The sequence below is a fragment of the Hippoglossus hippoglossus genome, chromosome 4 (genome assembly GCF_009819705.1).
Source record: "Hippoglossus hippoglossus isolate fHipHip1 chromosome 4, fHipHip1.pri, whole genome shotgun sequence".
In the NCBI taxonomy this organism is placed as follows: Eukaryota; Metazoa; Chordata; class Actinopteri; order Pleuronectiformes; family Pleuronectidae; genus Hippoglossus; species Hippoglossus hippoglossus.
The window spans coordinates 26672625-26685291 of record NC_047154.1 but is presented as its reverse complement, the minus strand read 5'-3'; the positions used below and the strand labels follow the sequence as shown (position 1 = coordinate 26685291).

The 12667-nt window shown below is 43.6% G+C and overlaps 1 protein-coding gene across 1 annotated transcript in view; it reads left to right on the top strand.

The window, feature by feature from the left end:
* tut4 (terminal uridylyl transferase 4) overlaps positions 1–7602 on the top strand; it is a 29351-nt gene extending 21749 nt beyond the window's left edge. Inside the window, exon 29 of the mRNA XM_034582205.1 lies at positions 7562–7602. The gene's annotated coding sequence lies outside the window, so the exon portion shown is untranslated. The remainder of the gene's footprint in view (positions 1–7561) is intronic.
* The last annotated feature ends 5065 nt before the right edge of the window (positions 7603–12667 follow it).

Sequence of the window (12667 nt, the reverse complement as noted above, 5' to 3'; positions counted from 1 at the left end):
GATGGGGGGGTGTGGGTGGAGGAGGAGGTGACAGCATCACTGCGATCTCCTCTCCTCCTGAGTAATTCCTTTACAGAATTTCTAAACGGGTTTGCCTGGGACTGATAATGGATGTCGGGGCTGTCGAAACATGCCCCCAAAGTCGGCTCAGCGCCTCAGCTGAGATAAAACAGACAAATTACACCAAGAGGAAAGTACAAGGAATAAAACCTCCTGAAGGCTTTTATCAGACGTTTGGAGAGTTTGTGTTTGCAGCTGCACCTTCTTCCTCCTCTGTGAATCAGCGTGTGTGAGTTTTTGGGACAGATTCAGTTCAGAATGATGAATTTATCACTGAATGGTTTATCGGCGTCTCGTTAACCTTTGCCTACGTGCAAATGATGTGTTAGATTAAACAATGAGGCCTGAACATGGCAGGCACTATATCTCTGCAGCAGCTGTGTGGAGGGATACATCGATCAAAGCGTCACGTCCATGATCTCCTCCTACTGCGCTGCATCCATCACCGGCTCCTCCTCTGGATCAGGAGGCAGCGTCGTTTAACATTTTTATAAATGTCTTCTGCTCGTCGTACCTGCGCAGGAAACAAGTGACTTTATAACGTCCTTCACAGTCCAATGGTCTCATGAAGCACAAGAAAGACTGAGGTTTGCAAAACCTGCAGCCGGCCGCATGAAATCTGAGCTCATGACCAGTGCAGAGATACATTCTCCTCACGCTGCTTCTGTGCACAACATCTAGAATCATTAAAAGGTTAAAGACGATTTCATTTGTCAACACTACACCTGGGACTCTATGGGGAACTTTGATGGACAGAGATGTACTTTGCATTTAACAGAAATGTAATATTTGAAGTTCACATTAAAAGCTTCTGTTTAGAGCAAATTGTAAAATTATTTTAATCAGTTCTTAAGTGATGATGACGTCAACAAGTCGGAAACTCGTGTTCCAAAGTTTTCACCAACTGTCCGACTTTTTGTTTTCCGACTTGAGGTTGCGTTCACGTTTTTCTCAGATTTTTCCGACACCAGATAAACGCACAAACAGCCCTAGAGTTGCTTCCTCATGTTTGACCTTTGCTTGTCTTTTGGTTCACTTACCAGACTGACTTCTTATGTCTGATCACATGAACCGTGAGGAAAAACGACACCTTTAATCTGAATAATCGGATCATGCTGGAGTTCACAGTGCACATATTTCCCTCGTGTTCATGAAGTGAAACTTTTCAAAGAATGGAATATAATGCATCAGATCTGCATCAGTACAGGATTATGAATCTATTTGTCTGCATCCTGGACCTGCCTCTCTGTTCAGGAGCTCTCGTGCTTTTCCCTGCGTTAAAATGCAAATTGCTCTTTCCTGACCCCTCAAGTGGACGTGGAGGGTCGGCAGCTTTCGAAGTGACCTGCTGTTCGTGTGAAGAGGCGGCACGCCGCGATGCAGCGGGTGTCGACAGGAGGAGACAGCTCAGCAGCTGATGTCGAGAGACGAAGGAAAACCAGACAAAAACACCAGATATCCTCCCACAGAGACAAACCCAGAGCATTAGTCAAGGCATCATTTAGTTAACTTAAGTTTAAAGAGTTAGATTTCGATTGAACTCTAACCTGATAAATATAATGTGCTTGAAGATTGTGTTATTTTGGAGCATGAATAGATTAAAAATGTTTTAAGTAAAACATGAGACAAAAAACTGCTGCGTCTCGATAATATTGCAAGGTTTGTAGTTGAATTCTTCTTGTTTGACATCTTTCATAAACATTAACATATTCCTGCTGTTTAAGATGTAAACAAGCTGCTTCTTGTAAAGATCAGTTCAAACGGTTCCTTTGTCGCATAATGATCTTTAATGTGTCGACGTTCTTTACCTCTTTATATCATTTCTTTATCAGAAGCTTGTGAAGCAGCAGAAGATGAAAGCAGCTAATTAAAGCTTCTTATAATGAGGTGTTGTATGGAAGGTGAAGTATGAACAGACAAATCTCACATAACCAGGATCACTTAAAGGAAAGGTTCAACCTTTTGGGAATTACTGCTGCTGCTCATTGACTTTGATTGGGCGACGTCCTGCTTTGCCCAACTGCATCATGGTCCTTTATGTGGTCTTTATATTTTAATGACAGCAGACATGTCCCGTTAGCTTGACAACTGGCTGTGTTGCGTGTCCCAAGCATGAAACATGTTGTGTTCGAGTTGCACGACCAACATTTTGTACTTCCATCCTTAAAGGTTCTTTTCCACACACACACATTCCATCTTCACTTAGAAACGTTTTAAGTTCCTGACACAACTGTTTCCCTTATTGATTCAATATAAAAACAACCTCAGACTCCACAGTGTTAAGATCTTTGTAGAGTTGATTGTTAGTTCAGCTCAAACTGTATTTCTACGAACTCATTTCTCCAGCAGCTCTAATAAAGTCACCTTCCACAGATGGATACGACCGAGGTTCTACAATGAAACATTAAAGCTAAGCCAGGTGCTGGTGGGGGGGAGCCCAGAGGAAGGCTCCTGCCTCCTGTTCACTGCAGGCTGATGTAAATCTGCTCTGAATTTCTGCAGCCGCCGATCATCTATCAGAGAGGCTTTCTGGGCTTCCTCTGCCGCCGCTTATCTGTCTGGCGGAGGATACCCAGGAGACGGGCACGTATAATAAGTGTGTGAGTTGTCTCTGTGTGTCTGTGTCTGTGTGTGTGTGTCTCCAGAGACAATTCCTCTGCAACCAACACAACACATTCGTCCTCAGATGCTGCAGAGAAAAACTGCAAAAGAAGAATAACAACAGGAAAACCAGTGAAATTCAATGACGTGATGCAGAGGTTATACTTCTCTGTTCGGTCACTGTCATTATGGAATTATCATCATGTAATAGGCCTCATTACTGTTTAATATCATTCAGGCCTTTATGTCCGAGTCTGATTTCCCCCTTAACGTTTGTTTGTTTGTGTGATTGTTTCTGTGTTTGTTTGTGTGAAGGATTATAGAGAAACCGCTGAACTGATTTCCATGAAACTTGTTGGAAGATATGTGACATGACTGAATGAGTTTTTGTCTGAAAACCAATAACAAATGTATTGTATATTGAAAGGTACGATGGTTTGTGTGTCCACCCTCCGTCCGGCCAATGGATCTGTCATCAACCTGCAGACTCTGCACACAACCTCACACTTTCTGTCACTGAAAACAAAACGAATCTGCACGTCCCTGACACTTCAGTCATCACAGCCTTTTGATTATACACAACTTGTTCGATGCCCTTCATCTGGAACCAGGTAAGGACAGAAACTGCTCCTGACCACTCGGCTTCAGAGGAGATCATTTATCTGCTGTCAGGACGACTGCAGGCGACCGGACGACAGTCAGCCGCCACGTGAGCGTCCAGCAGAACACGCTGGTTCGTCTGAGATGAGACTTGCAGGGTAGAAAAAGAAAAGGTTAATAAGGACATCTCCTCTTTACCGGAGAGACGGCGCCGTCACTTTGCCGGTGAGGGAGCCTCGAACAGGTCTGTGCCACATGCGGCGCAGGGAATATTTTAGAATATTAATTGCTCACTTAGTATGCTGTTGTCATATGGCTTTTATTAGTATTCCATCAAGTCAATGAGGCGTGAAAGGGCCAGATGCTGTGTCCTCATCTATCCCACGTATACTCTTGTCAGTTATTAGAGCCGAGTGTCAGTCTGCTCATCACCTCGACAATCTGATGTCAGGTATTTATTAACTGGACCAGTGGCTTTAAAAATGGATTAATAACACTCAGGTCTGCTTATTAATGTGGGGTGAAGAACGAGGACAGTGACAGTTTATACTTTAGACTTGATCCCAAACGTCCATCTTAACCAGAACGTTTTAAACTAAAGGAAAAAAAGTCGATAAAACATCTCACAATGTTAGTGATCTTAAATAAATAATAAAAAAAACGAGATTCAGAACCAAATTGATTTGTTTTGTTTAGTCGATTTGTAAATAAATGTTAAAGTTGGTGTTTTTCTGGCCACGATCATGTTATCGTCCATAAAGTTGTTACCGTCCACGCAGATCCGTTTTAGCTGCAGTTGTGTGCTGGAAGTGGAATCAGTGCAGTTCTCTCTCTGTCAGGCGAAACTTGTATTTCACTCTTTAGTCTCCACCTGCCACTGAGAATCTGTTGAGGGTGACGATCTGCAGCCTTGAGGAAATCATCTCTCATCACGCTGACGCACACTAGAAGACGCACTCTGCAGGGACTCAACGCCAAATGCACCAAATGAAGATGTTAATGGTTGTTGGGTGAATCGTTGGCGTTAGTGTCTGTGGCTCCAAAGATCCCATTTATTCATATTCCTGGTTGTGAGGTCGGTGACGTCGTGGGGACCGGCAGCCATTTCCATCAGTGTCACTCTAATGAAATTAAATAAATGTGATTGCACTGAGTGAATATCGTTTTCACTCAGTCCACACACACACACACACACACACACGCACACGCACACACACACACACACACAGACACACACAGACACACACACACACACACAGTGCAGGGACGGTAAATTCCAGGAGATGAGTCCCGGCCTCAGAGGAGCCTCCTCCCGTTCACCTTGAGGGAACCCGCTCAGAATGACATGTGACGACCACATCAAGGTCAGATGTTCATCCGCATGAATCTAAACTGTGAGATTAAACTGCTGCCATCACCATGGTTACATAACAGCTCCAACAACAACAGTCAGACACTGACGAATGGCATCATTATGGAGAATGAGATGAAGCCGCATTATGAGCAAATAAAGAATCTTTATCTTGTGATTAATTGGAAATGTTTGGTCCACTTCCTCCTCCCGCTCGTCACTGTCCCATCTGTAAATGTGTAGTTTAGAGACAACGTTCGTAGCTGCAATGGCTTTTGTTGAGCGTTTATTTTGAAAAGTTGTGAACGTATGTCTGAAGATTGTGTCGGTTGTTTAACAGACTCTGGAACAGTTTGAAACAATAACACCAGTTCAGGAAATCATTCAAACTTATATATAAACCACAAAAACTAAAATAAAGCAAATTCAGTTTAATTTTATTGAAAAACTATTACTATAAAATCTTCAGTGCAGATAAACCAGGTCGGATGAACACAAAGTTTTATAACTTCCCTCTGCACCACAGACTGTTTATAAAAATCTCTGCACACAAACAGTAAAAAGAGACAGAATATTGTAGAAGAGTTTGAGGACGACTCACTAATGATGAGGTATAATTCTGAAGTATCAACACAAGACAACACAACATTACAAACACACACGTTTACAACACTGCACTATTTGTTCCTAGATAACAAAATGAGCTGGTGTCTTTTGAGTGTTTCTATGATCTGCTGTCGTACGTTGAAGCAAAGAGCTCAAATAAGTCGGCTGAGGTCAGAGAAAGACGCCGTGGGGGGGGATTCCTGGCTGTAACCAAACAGGGCGGCCCTGCCTGAGCAAGCCCCGGCTCCTCCACCTCACCATTTGTGATAATTAAATTTTCCGAGAGCAGATTTTGTCTCTTTGACACATTGAGGGGAAGCTGTGAAAAGACCATTTTCCCTGCGAGGACGTCTGAGGAGGGAAAGCAGCAGAAACGAATGTGTTTCATCAGGGAAAACACAGCCTATTCAAAACAATTCCATCTGCCAGAGGTTTCCATTATCAGGTCTGTGATGGAGGACACCGGCAGCCGGGGGGAAGACCACGAAATAAATCTTTTTCCAAAGTAAAAATGCATGAAGCAATAAAGACATTCTGCAAGAAATATTGAGCTCTTGAAAAACCGAGCTGTGGCTTCTGTTGTCACCAAACTTACTCACATTCTCGTTCTCTGCAAATACAATCGGACGATGTTTGAACTGAATTTCATTTCTGTTGCTATTAAGCAGAAAATTGCAAAGTCTCTATTAACGCCAAAGAGAAATGAGAGGATGATGCGGAGGTGATGAAAGGAGACAGGTCCCCGTGGAGAGCGCGAGGGGAATACATTAATGTGATATCGATCCGAGTGACAGTATCAGCTGAGATGAACAGAAAGTGTCTCTGACTTCAGCTCGTGTGTCCACCTCCGACGCTGATAGAGACAAATACAGATCCCACCAGGACAGATCCTCAAATAACACTGGAATCAAATGTTTCACTTTATGTTACAACTCTATTATATTTCGTTTTGCTTTCTGAGTTGTTCCGAACAAGCTTCTGCACTTTCTCTTCCATCTGCAGGATCCATGTTGTTTCTGCCGTTTTATGATGTAGTTTGTGTTTTTTTATTATTTTCCTCCTTTTTTCTAAAGCGTTAAAAATTTCATAAATAATTCAAGATGATGTTTCAGTTTGAGAGCAGGACTGAGTTCATGTTCAGATTTTGTAGCTCGTACTCAAAACTGTGTGCGTGTGAAAAATGAAGATCTGGAGCTGTTGTGTTTAATTTGAATCCAAGGGGAGATAGTTGGATTAGAACGAATCAGTAATGTGTGAAGAAATTAGTACAAACGTCCAAATCCAGAGCCGGGAACCACAAAAAATATCCAACATTATTCACCCCTTACATTTCTGCTCGCTTAACTTTTTTTCCATTTGTAATATTAAGATCACAATGAAAACAGTGATGTCCATTTTTGAAATTAATCTCCTGCTGAAACGAGACGTCAGCTCCGATGATCCGATGATTAATGCGATGGAAACAGTGTCACAGCTCAGCACAGGATCATGATCATGGGAGTTAAATCCAGATTTCGTGTCACCTGTAGCTGCTCAGAGACGACATGTGCACCGTCAGCAGGGATGTGGATAAATCCTCTGACAGGAAACTGTACAAAACACAAAACCTGTGTCGAGCCACATCACGTAAAGATGTAAATATAATAGTATCTGTTATTTCAGTGTGTTTAGGTTCACACGTCAGACACCACGAGGCGTCAGTGTGAACATGAGAGCAGACCAACGTCCCTTCGACCTTCAGTTTGAAGAGGATGCTTTGGATTTGATGGAGGGCCTTAAAATACATCAAGCCAATTTCATTTCATTGGAGGAAAATCAATGTGGCCCAGTGTCCTATTTACCTGTAGAGTATCCGGGGAGGGATGGAGGAGCAGCTGAAGGTTGACCTGCTCTGACATGATTACACAGAAATCCTCCTGCGGGCGACTCGGGCGCCGACCAGTTACAGGACGGATCTTTTCTTTCATTTCAAATCAAATTGAATTAAAAATGTTACGTTTATTTAAATTGAGGGTTTCTCACAACAAAACTGTTTGTGTTGTGTGAAATGATGTCGATCCAAAGACGTTGATTCATACATTGAAAATGATGTTGTTTTTTTCCATCCTGGAAGCTTTTTCCTCATAAACATTTCTCCTGAGGGTTTGTACATGTTCTGTAGGAGCCTGAAGATTTGGGGGGAGTTTCTTCATGTGATGTAAAAAATGAGAAATGCACAGAAAGGCAGATTCACATTTACGTTAATTTTATGGAAAAAGGACAAAAGACGAAGATAAGGATCGTGGATCATCGTGTGAATCCACTTCCTGAGAATCTGCTCACCTCAGGGCTGCCGAGGATTAGTGTGTGTGTGTGTGTGTGTGTGTGTGTGTGTGTGTGTGTGTGTGTGTGTGTGTGTGTGTGTGTGTGTGTGTGTGTGTGTGTGTGTGTGTGTGTGACCTTGATGGTTTTAAGTGGAGAAAAAGACTTTTCATCCACGCTGCCTGTGAGGATGAGACGGAGACGAGTGACACAAGAGCTTGATTTAGCCTGTGAATGTAAGAATATGGAGGAATATGGAGGGATGGAGGAGGCAGGAATCGAACGTGTGTCTGAATCGGGTCATATCTGATTAAATTACACGAGTCCAGTATTGGGGTTAATATTCATCAGGCAGCCAGATAAGCCGGAGCCGCACAGACAGAGATTCTGTTATTCAGCAGGACTCGCTCTCCGCTGCCGTCACAATCCCATCTGATCCACACGGGAATAGAGAGAATCCTCCGTTCTGATTTCTCTTTCTTCATCCTCCTTTCACTCTGTTTTCCTCCTCTCAGTCTCCACTGGGTTGTTCAGGATGAAAAGCCTTTGATGAATCCTTCTGTTAAACTAAGAATCCCTTAAATCGATTGATTTGACTTGATTTAGGATTTTGTTCTCTTCTACTCTTTATCTCAAGCAATTTACAAATCAGATTACGCACACATGGATTGAGATACAGGTACACAACTCTCCAAACACACGCACACACACACACACACACACACACACACACACACACACACACACACACACACACACACACACACACACACACACACGGTCGGTCACAGACTTTATCTTTAATACCTCTGCACTGTTGTGACACGTAGTTTCATGCACGGTTGTGTGGAACGAGATACTTTTCGTTTCATTAGCTTTTAACCTTGTCGAGAATATTTTGTCCTTTTCCATCTTGAATATTGTGCGTTTCTCGGAGTCGGCCTCTTGTTTGGGTGAAACATGGCCCGAGTGGAATGAAAGATTTCAGCCTAGTTGTGGATTATCCCTAAAATATACCAACAAGTTACCACCAGACTTCCTTCCGGCCTATAAATATAAAAACCTGCAGAGTTTTCTCGTCTCCCCTGAGCTCAGCACAGCCAGACACACTCAAAGCCCCCGGGACATATTAGCAAAGTTTTCAGGAGTTTTATATTTTGCATGAACCGGTCTCGTATTCTCCGAGGATTATCGGACTAAAATACCTTCAATGTCCATGTCCACGCATGAGCAGGTAGCTCCTGTTCTCATCAGAACATATTACACACAGCTACTGGAACACTGAACATGCATGTGATGGTACACACACACACACACACACACACACACACACACACACACACACACACACACAACCCTAAACACAGATCCTCAGATTCGTCCAACACGTCCTCACAATGCAGTGATGTCCTCACTAAACTGGAATCGGAAATTAACGAGACGGACACATTACTAGCCTCATTATGCAAATCTGCAATATACAGACTCACCTGCTTATTAAACTATTAAATTATGTAAATGAAGATGGACGACATGACAGCTCTCAAATCCCACAGTGCACTGCGGTAATAAACATCCAACCACAGATCTTCATTCTGTCTGTGTGATACCAGCTGAAGTAGAAATATGTTTTATGTTTTATTCACGATGCCAAAGAGAAAAACTACATTACCCACAATCCTCTGGTGGAGCAGTGATGTCTCTGATTGGTGGAACTCGCTGTTACCAAAATCATGACGGCTACGATTGGATCGTTCAGAGTTAAGTTACTACACCATACGAAACACTATATACAAACACACAAGTGCAACATATTACAACACTATATCAACAACCAGCTTAAATTCAAGAGGAAGCAGATGAAAGGGATCGTTCGCAATGGCTTATGGGATACGTAGTTCCTTCACTCTTCAAATAATCATGTACACAGACTTGTAACTTTGCCTTTTTTTTTACGCTGTTTGTTTCTGAATCAAATGTTTAATGGTCACGATTCATCTCGTAGCTGTTCAACGTGGCTCCAGGATTCAAACTGATTGTATGAAGAAGAGCAGCAGCGACAGAAGCGTCATGTCAAACTGATGTAAACCATGAGTCATTTCTATCAGGCCAATGGAGAGTCAGCTTATTGTCGACTTCTCCATGAGACTGAACTGAAAAACTGAAATGATCTTTCAGATGTTGCAGCAGGATGAATTCCCACTGGGCTGATTCTCTGTTGTCTGGCTTCACAACGTCAGTGAAGTCTCGTGGTGGAACACGATCACTTCTCGTCGAGGCTCCGGAGGGAAACACGAGAAGTGTTTTCTTCCTCCTCTGCACTTTCACAACATCCTGTAAATGCTCTGTGACATTTCAGACGACACGGCTGGTTCGTCTCTGCCCACTTCACCGCAGGTCGTGAACGGGAGTGATCGGTCAGGGTTCAACATGTGGTCCGACACGGGCCAATCACAGCAGGAAGTTAAAGCACCGATCTCCGGTGATTATCCATTTAATTTCATCATTTCCGAATTCATGAATCTGAACTTAATATAGAGTTGATCATTGTGTCCTACGCTGACCTTTTGAACAACTACAAGAGGTTGACGTCCACTTTTTTTCTTAATCTCAAAAAAGAAACCGTCCTCTACATTTGTGACGGCAGAATCCCTGAAGGCCGCGGTGGCGTCCGCGGTGACTTATGGACACTGTGATTGATTTAAGGGTCAGTGAGTCGAATACATTTCCTCTGAGCTGATCTTTGAGCGGCTGATGTGATCTTAATTGAGTCTGGTTCATCTTCTCAGGGAAAAACAGGAGGAGAAGAGAAATGGAGTCTTCAGAGGTACAGAGATAAGTGACATCAGTTATCTGTGGTTCACTGTCCACTCTGTCTAATGGAAGAAACTAAAGTGGACTGTTACCGGTTTGTTCTTCTTTAGAGAGATGAAGATTCTACAGTGGTAGAGTCGACAGAAGCAAAGGACTCGTTCACACCTGGTTCGTTTCAAACCTTCAGACTTTTCAGTTCAGTCTGAACCTAAATATCAGGTGTGAAGGTTCCTCAGACCAACGCACCAACATTTAGTCCGACCGGTTCAAACTGAAGCATGTTTCACAACAAAGACAAATGAAGAAATCAAAATAATACGTTGTTTAAATTCAAATATGACAGTATTATTTTATATTGAATATAATATTCAAAAATACACTGAGAGAAGTTATTTCACAGAAATGTACTGTATCACTTTACAGTTTTACTACATGTGTCAATTAATTTTAGTTTTTGAGTTCAGCAGGTTAATCTTTCCAGAAGTTTGGGGCCATTTACTGACACTGTTAGTTTTAGAGCTGCAGTCTCATGAATTATCCCTTTTTACTTTATTGCTAAATTCATTTTTCATCAAACCTCCATTGATTCATCAGGTGCTTCACTCCTCATTTGTGTTACTTTTCTCTAGTTGTAGTTTTTAAACCTCTCATTTGATCTTTCTGAAAGTTTCTAATCAGACTTCATCTGGTTGAAAGATGAAAGAAAAGAGAATCATCTCTCTGGTTTATCTTTCTCTACCAGGACTCATTTCAAGTTACATTTGTTTTCGTGAAAACTCACCTCAAGCTGATTCTGGAGCCGACGAGCAAAGACGAACAAGTGGATCCCAGGTTCTCACCACATGTTTTCTCCGGTCACCTCAGAGGAGGAGGAGGAAGAGGAAGAAGAGGAGGGAGGCATCGTGACTCCAGCCCGTTCACCGTCCTCTGCGTCCTGAGCTCACCAGCAACAGGACGAAGCGTTTTGTGCGTAATTATCACCATCAGCACGGACCCCGGTGGTTCTGCGGATGTTTCTTCTCCTTCATCCAACATCAAGGTTTACGCGTTTTCAGGATCTGGGGAGAAAACGCTGACACGTCTTCCTCCTCGTCTCTCTCCTCGTTGGAGATTCTAGGCTCTTGTCTTCTGCTGCTCTTTGGAAATGGTTCGATGCGCAGAACCCCTTCGTGATTCGTGCGTAAAAGGCGCGCAGCTCGTCGGTGTGCGTGGCGTCAGTGGAAGCGAGGTAAGTTTTCAGAGGCACCGATGAGCTCCTGTCGGACTTTGGCTCCTGAGGAAACCTGTTGGATTAATCTGTCACTCAGGAAGGACGGGTTCCTGGTGCGTCCCTTGTGCGTCTTCAGATCCGTGCGCCTCTGTGGTCCTGCAGATTCCCCCCCTCCTGCGGTGATTACACCTTAGAAACTATGTTTTTATGCAACACTAGTGCCATCAAGGACTGGAGCTATTTCCTGTCTCAGATTTTGCCTCTGATGAATAAAACAACGGGCTTAGTCAGCATCGACCAAGCGGAGTCAGTGGCGACCACCACGGTGACCGCGCTGCAGCCGCACGGCGCCATGAGCGCCAGCAACCCGCCGCTCAACTCCAACCACACCTCGGGCATGGAGCACGTCTTCCAGTACTCGGAGAGCGACCTGCTGTTCACCGACTACCGGACACCGGGCAGAGACTCCATCCCGCTGCCCAAAGCGGTCCTCTACCTGGTGATGGCCGCGCTGGTGGTGGTGGCGGTGGCGTACGCGATAGTTGGACACCTGGTGAAAGATGTGGTCAATGACTTTGTTGTTGGTACGTGACCCCTGTGAGGTGCATGTGTGTGTGTGTGTGTGTGTGTGTGTGTGTGTGTGTGTGTGTGGGGGGGTGGTCCATGTTGGGGGACCTAAAGGGTAAAGAAGTTAATTTTAAGTTTAGATATATATTTAGGTTAAGGTTATATTAAGGTAAAGGCTATAGCTAAAATCTTTTGAATGTGACCTCATGTTGCGTGTGGACCCTGACACACACTCATGGAGCCCTCACCCGTTGAGGGCCACTCTTCAGAGAGAAGCAGAGTCCAGGTCTTAATTAAAGGAACGACGAGGAGTTAATTCGATTTATTCAGGAAAACAACAGTCGAAGCTCAGTGACTGTGATCTGGAGGATCTGAGCTCAGCCCGTGACCTTGTGAGGAGACGTCCTGACAAACATCTGACATGTCTGTGAGAGACGAGGTTCTTTTCCTCAGCTTGAAGAGCTTCCTGTGAGTGATGCATAATGAATGAATGACTGAAACAATGAGGCTATTTTTAGGACACAGTTCGGTCTCATATGTGCTGACTGGGCCTGATT